The sequence below is a fragment of the Pantherophis guttatus genome, chromosome 4 (assembly GCF_059756535.1).
Source record: "Pantherophis guttatus breed Tessera chromosome 4, ASM5975653v1, whole genome shotgun sequence".
Classification (NCBI taxonomy): Eukaryota; Metazoa; Chordata; class Lepidosauria; order Squamata; family Colubridae; genus Pantherophis; species Pantherophis guttatus.
The window spans coordinates 23,348,665-23,354,748 of NC_142066.1; the positions used below are offsets into that span (position 1 = coordinate 23,348,665).

At 42.3% G+C, this 6,084-nt stretch overlaps 2 non-coding genes across 2 annotated transcripts; both read left to right on the forward strand.

Moving 5' to 3' along the window:
• Window positions 1–3,807: 3,807 nt before the first annotated feature.
• On the forward strand, window positions 3,808–3,879 carry TRNAP-UGG (transfer RNA proline (anticodon UGG)). The gene has a single exon. It is a non-coding gene; the product is annotated as a tRNA-Pro (tRNA).
• Window positions 3,880–4,538: 659 nt separating this feature from the next.
• On the forward strand, window positions 4,539–4,611 carry TRNAT-UGU (transfer RNA threonine (anticodon UGU)). The gene has a single exon. It is a non-coding gene; the product is annotated as a tRNA-Thr (tRNA).
• Window positions 4,612–6,084: the final 1,473 nt, after the last annotated feature.

The window sequence follows — 6,084 nt, forward strand, 5'->3', positions numbered from 1 at the left end:
TCTTTGATTAATGTTTCTATTTCTTTGAAATATACAAGTACGAATGTGGATTTTGATAGCAAGAATCTGTATTCCGAAAGGAAGCAGTCCAAGGAAGTTGAAGGAGGGGAGAACTGCTCAGAGTCAATTTTAATAAACTGAAAACTCATTATTCAATGTATAGCCACACCTCTTGAATATTCAATTACCTATTAGCAAAAACATGCTAAGAATATTAAGGGATCCTATGAAATGTTACATGTTCCATATATGTAATGTTGGCAATGAGTCAAATGATGCCAGCCAATTAGGGGTGAAATTCAGCAGGTTCTGGAGAACCGATAGTGGAAATTTTGAGTAGTTCAGAGAACCAGTAACGGAAATTTTCAGTAGTTCAGAGAACCAGCCAATATCACTTCTGGCTGGCCCCAGAATGGGGTTGGAATGGAGATTTTGCAATATCCTTCCCCCAGGAGTAGGGAGGGAATGGGGATTTTGCAGTATCCTTCCCCCAGGAGTGGGGTGGGAATGGGGATTTTGCAATATCCTTCCCCTGCCACCGCCACCAAGCCACACTACGGCCACCAAGCCAAGAACCAGTAGTAAAAATTTTTGAATTTCACCACTGCAGCCAACAAGGATTCCAAATCCAATATGTTTGTACTGTAGTCCTCAATTTATGACCACAATTGAGCCCAAAATTTCCATTGCTAAGGAAGACGACTCTTAAGTGAATTTTGCCCCATTTTAAGATCGTTCTTGACACAAGTTATTAAGTGAATAACTGCAGTTAAGTTAGTAACGCTGTCCCGACTAGTAAACCCAAAATAAGAAAACACTATTGGAAGCTTTGCATCCCCCCAAAGTAAAACTTTATTGGATACACCATTTTGGTACTGAAGAATTAAAACCAGCTCTGGTTTTCCTTACTTAGTTAAACAATAGCTTCCCTTTCACCCCACCGCTGGGTGTTCACATTGTCCTATTATGAAACATCCTTTTGTTATGGGAACAGGTCACCTCCTTCTGAAGCACCTGCAGTGGTGACCTTGATGGTTGCCAGGTTCTCACGGTCTACGCACACTTTCTCAGCATTCTGTTTAGGTTTGAAAAAAGCAAAGCCATTCAATCTTGACAAATACATGAATGCATGAAAACATAAAGTGAGTGTTGACTCCTAGTGATCACATAAATCAGGGATGTCAAACTCAAGGCCAGTGGGCCGGATCTGATCCATGGGGTGTTTAAATCCGGCCCGTGGAGCCGGCCTGGGAATATTAAAAGACCGGCCTGTAGTGCCTCTGCTGGCTGAAAACAGGCAGTACAAGGGCCTCAGGAGGCCTCCCTGTGGTTTGTTTTCAGCTGGCAGAGTGCTGCTGGAGACGGGCGAGGCTGTGAGTAGCCCGTTTTTGGTCTGTTTTCAACCGGCCGAGTGCTGCAGGAGGCCATGGAGGGCAAAAACAAGGCGCGAGGGGCCGTGTATCCCCCCGTGCCCCTTTTTTGGCTGGTAAAGTGCTGCAGGAGGCTGTTAAGGCTGAAAACGGTGCCCATTTTGGTTGGCAGGGTACTGCAGGAGATGTCCGTCCCATCTTTTCCCCGCTCCCCGCCACTCCCCCCCACCGGCCCGTGGAGGAGAACTACAATGCTGATCCATCCCTCAATGCCATAAATAGATTTTTCCCCCCATGTCAATCTGTCCTTATCTGGTCCTTTAGGTCTTCCAGTGGCTCAGATAGTCCTCCATTTACATCCATGCATTTAGTGACAGTTCAAAGTTATAATGGCACTGACAAAAGTGGACTTAGGCTGTTTTTCATAGTTACGACTGCTGCAGCATTTCCTCCGGCCATGTGATGAAAATTCAGATGTTTGCCAACTAATTCATATTTATGACGGTGGCAGTGTCACTGTGATCCCCTTTTGTGACTTTCCGATAAACAAAGTCAATGGGGAAGCTGGATTCACTTAATAATCCGTTACTAACTTAACAACAGCAGGGATTCGCTTAACGACTGTGGCCAGAAAGATTGCAAAGTGGGGAAAACCTCATTTAAAAACTGTCTTGCTTAGCAACAGAAATGTTGGGCTCAAATTGTGGTTGTAAATTGAGGATTATGTGTATACCCATTACCCATTGCTGTGTTACTGAGTTACTACCTTGCTCCTTGTTGTCCTCTTCTCTTTCCAGACCTTTTCCCAGCATTTATACGAGGGTTGTCTAACCTTGGCAACTTTAAGACTTGTGGACTATGATTACCTTTTCTCCTTTTCTACTTGTGACTTCTATCTTTATGATTTACATTGTTTTATTTAGTTTCCTAGTACGATTTATGTTGATTCTATCGCTAAGTGTTCTATCTTATGATTTATGATGAATGTATTTTTATGATGACTATGATCGATTACTTATAGCTTTTATGTACAATTAGAGCTTATGCACCAAAGACAAATTCCTTGTGTGTCTAATCATATTTGGCCAATAAAGAATTCAATTCAATTCAATTCAATTCAATTCAGTTCAGTTCAGTTCAGTTCAGTTCTGTTCTGTTCTGTTCCGTTCCACTCCACTCCATATTTTCTATTCTATTCTATTCTATTCTATTCTATTCTATTCTATTCTATTCTATTCTATTCTATTCTATTCTATTCCACTCCACTCCATTCCATATTTTCTATTCTATTCTATTCTATTCTATTCTATTCTATTCTATTCTATTCTATTCTATTCTATTCTACTCCACTCCACTCCACTCCACTCCATATTTTCTATTCTATTCTATTCTATTCTATTCTATTCTATTCTATTCTATTCTATTCTATTCTATTCTATTCTATTCTATTCCACTCCATTCCACTCCACTCCACTCCACTCCACTTCATTCCATATTTTCTATTCTATTCTATTCTATTCTATTCTATTCTATTCTATTCTATTCTATTCTATTCTATTCTATTCTATTCTATTCTATTCTTGCAAGGCTGGCTGGGGAATTCTGGGAGTTGAAGTCCACAGGTCTTAAAATTTCCAAGGTTGGACGCCCTTGATTTAGAACTTCTCCAGAGACTGAATCTTCGCTTAATGTGCCCCAAATATTATTCTCCTGTCCTCCCGCACCGTGATCGCCAGTCTTTCCTGCTTAAGCAGTGGGTTGCACTAGAAGACTTCCAAGATCCCTTCCAACTCTATTCCGTTATTCTCTCTCTTGTTTCAAAGGAGGGGATTTCCATCCGATCCAGTCCCTCTCCTCCCCGATTCCTGGCGCAGAGGGATCACAGCTCTTCTTATCTCATCCTCGCCGGGGCGGAAATAGGGAACTGGAAGCGCCCGGGACTCATCCTCAGCTTAACACGCCTCTTTGCCAGCGCTCACGTCGGAAAACAGCCTTTGATGCTGCGGAGAATGAAGCAATTGCTCACCTGCGTTTTCCAGATGTTTGGATCTGCGCTTTTTCCTTCTCTTTTGCAAGAGATCCCTGAGTGTTCCACTATTTCCTTGGATCACGTTTCTTTGCATAAAAACGCGGTTTCTGCCTGCCTCCCTCACTGTTAAATGTCTTTCTGTGGAACTGCTAGATCTCTTTGCACGCTCTTGGTTTGGAATGGCACGTTCAGACAACTCGATCCAAGTTTTCATTTTCTCAACTGCAGCCAAGAAAAGCATTTCAAATGCTATTACTGAGAGGGACAAAATTAAATGCATTTCCCCTCCCCCTCTCTAAAAACAAAACAAAATCCGCAGTAGCTCAGGCTTTCAAAAGTGAATAAATTTACCCAAATGCCATCAGTTTTCCGCATTCAAAGAAGACTTGGAAAAAACTTTACACAGCTGGCTCGTTGGTCTAGGGGTATGATTCTCGCTTTGGGTGCGAGAGGTCCCGGGTTCAAATCCCGGACGAGCCCTTCCTTTTAATATTTAAAATATGTATTAAATGTGAAAAGAACATTAAAGTTCTTATTTTTTGCTTGTTTATAAGATTATGGCTGCTATATAGAACTATATAGCAGCCATAATTCTATACATATAGAACTGTAAGATATTTTGAACAAAAAGGACTTGGCTAACTTTGGGAATAAAAAAAAATATTTCCATGCAGAGAAAGGAGCACCAAAACATGTCAAAGGTGTAATTCGCTTGATTTTCTTCATCTTAGCTTGCTTTGCTATTTCATTTTCATCCTTTCTTCTTTTCTTTTGATTTTTCTTTGTGAAAAGAGCACCTTGAAATATATTTAAGTGAAAAGCCCTAATTTCCCCAATACATTTATGTTAAGTAATAATTAATACATTTAGATTAAACGTGTTCCCTATCTTGAGTTAGATTTTTAAAAAAGCAGGATGATGATGATGATGATGATGATGATAATGATAATGATGATGATGATGATGATGCACATCAGGGGCATCACCATTAAAATAAGGCATACGACATGACATATAAAATTTTAAATCCAAAGCCTAGTGAGATGAAGAGAACCATAAATACTTTAAAGAAGTACTGAGAAGGTGTGATTTGGCTAGGTGTTTTTTAGGCCGTTAACTGCAACTCTATCGCCAAGCAAGGCTCCATAGCTCAGAGGGCAGAGCACTGGTCTTGTAAACCAGGGGTCGCGAGTTCAAATCTCGCTGGGGCCTTTGTTATGTTGGGGCTAGCAATACCCTTAATTATAAACTTAAACCAGTTCTGAAATCTTGTTGGATTTGGGGCATAAATATAAATCAAGCAGGTGGGTGTTTTTCCATTTGCCTCTCGTGCAGAGTCTCCCAAGCGGGTGGGAACCTTTCCAAACGCTTCAATTGGAACTAGTTGCAAAGCAAAAAAGAAAAGATCTGAAAAGAAGGAGGGGTGTGGGAAAAAAAACAATTTGTCTTTTTTCTTTTCCTCTCCTCTTTCTCTCCTCTTTCTCCTCTCCTTTTCTTTTCTTTTCTTTTCTTTTCTTTTCTTTTCTTTTCTTTTCTTTTCTTTTTCTTAAGAGAAGCTGGTGCCAAAGGAACTGAGAATCCAAAAAGACCTTTTGGGGATCACTCATTGAGAGAAAAAGAGCGAGAGAAGGAAGAAGGACATTTTGCACCCAGATTCTCACCTACGTTAGCTGCGCGATGCCAGCAGGCTCTTCCTGGCAGGGTCGGAACCATCCCTGCCGGCTCTGGCTGGAGATGCTAGCCTGACGGTGCCAGGGACCGGAGTCACCCCGCACTGACATCCCTCCTAAAAGTCTCGCTTTGAGGAGCCCCCAAACCTCCAGCTATTTTATTTCACCAATGGGGAGTCATCTGATTTTTTTGTTATGTAGGAGCAAGGGGGGGGGGGAATCGAGAATCAACTACGAGATTATCCGTCACAAAAAATAAGTCTCTCTCTCTCTCTTTTTTTTGCTCGATTCCAGGAAATGAGGCTTGAGAAGTCTTTCTTTCTTTCTTTCTTTCTTTCTTTCTTTCTTTCTTTCTTTCTTTCTTTCTTTCTTTCTTTCTTTCTTTCTTTCTTTCCCTTCCTTCCTTCCTCCCTCCCTCCCTCCCTCCCTCCCTCCTTTTTGTCCTCCCTCCCTCCCTCTTGTCTTGTTTTCCTTCCTTCCTTCCTCCTTTTTTTCCTTCCTTCCTTCTTCCCTCCCTCCCTCCCTCATTTTTGTCTTGTTTTCCTCCTCCTTCCCTCCTTACTTTTTGCCTTTCCTCCCTCCCTCCTTCCCTCCTTTTTGCCCTCCCTCCCTCCCTCCCTCCCTCTTGTCTTGTTTTCCTTCCTTCCTCCTTTCTTTTTTCCTTCCTTCCTTCTTCCCTCCCTCCCTCCCTCATTTTTGTCTTGTTTTCCTCCCTCCCTCCCTCCCTCCCTCCCTACTTTTTGTCCTTCCTCCCTCCCTCCCTCCTTCCCTCCCCCTCCTTTTTGCCCTCCCTCCCTCCTGTCTTGTTTTCCTTCCTTCCTTCTTCCCTCTCTCCCTCCTTTTTGTTCTTCCTTCCTCCCTCTTGTCTTGTTTTCCTTCCTTCCTTCCTCCTTTCTTTTTTCCTTCCTTCCTCCCTCCTTCCTGCCCCCTCATTTTTGCCCTCCCTCTCTCCTTTTTGCCCTCCCTCCCTCTTGTCTTGTTTTCCTTCCTTCCTTCTTCCCTCCCTCCCTCCTTT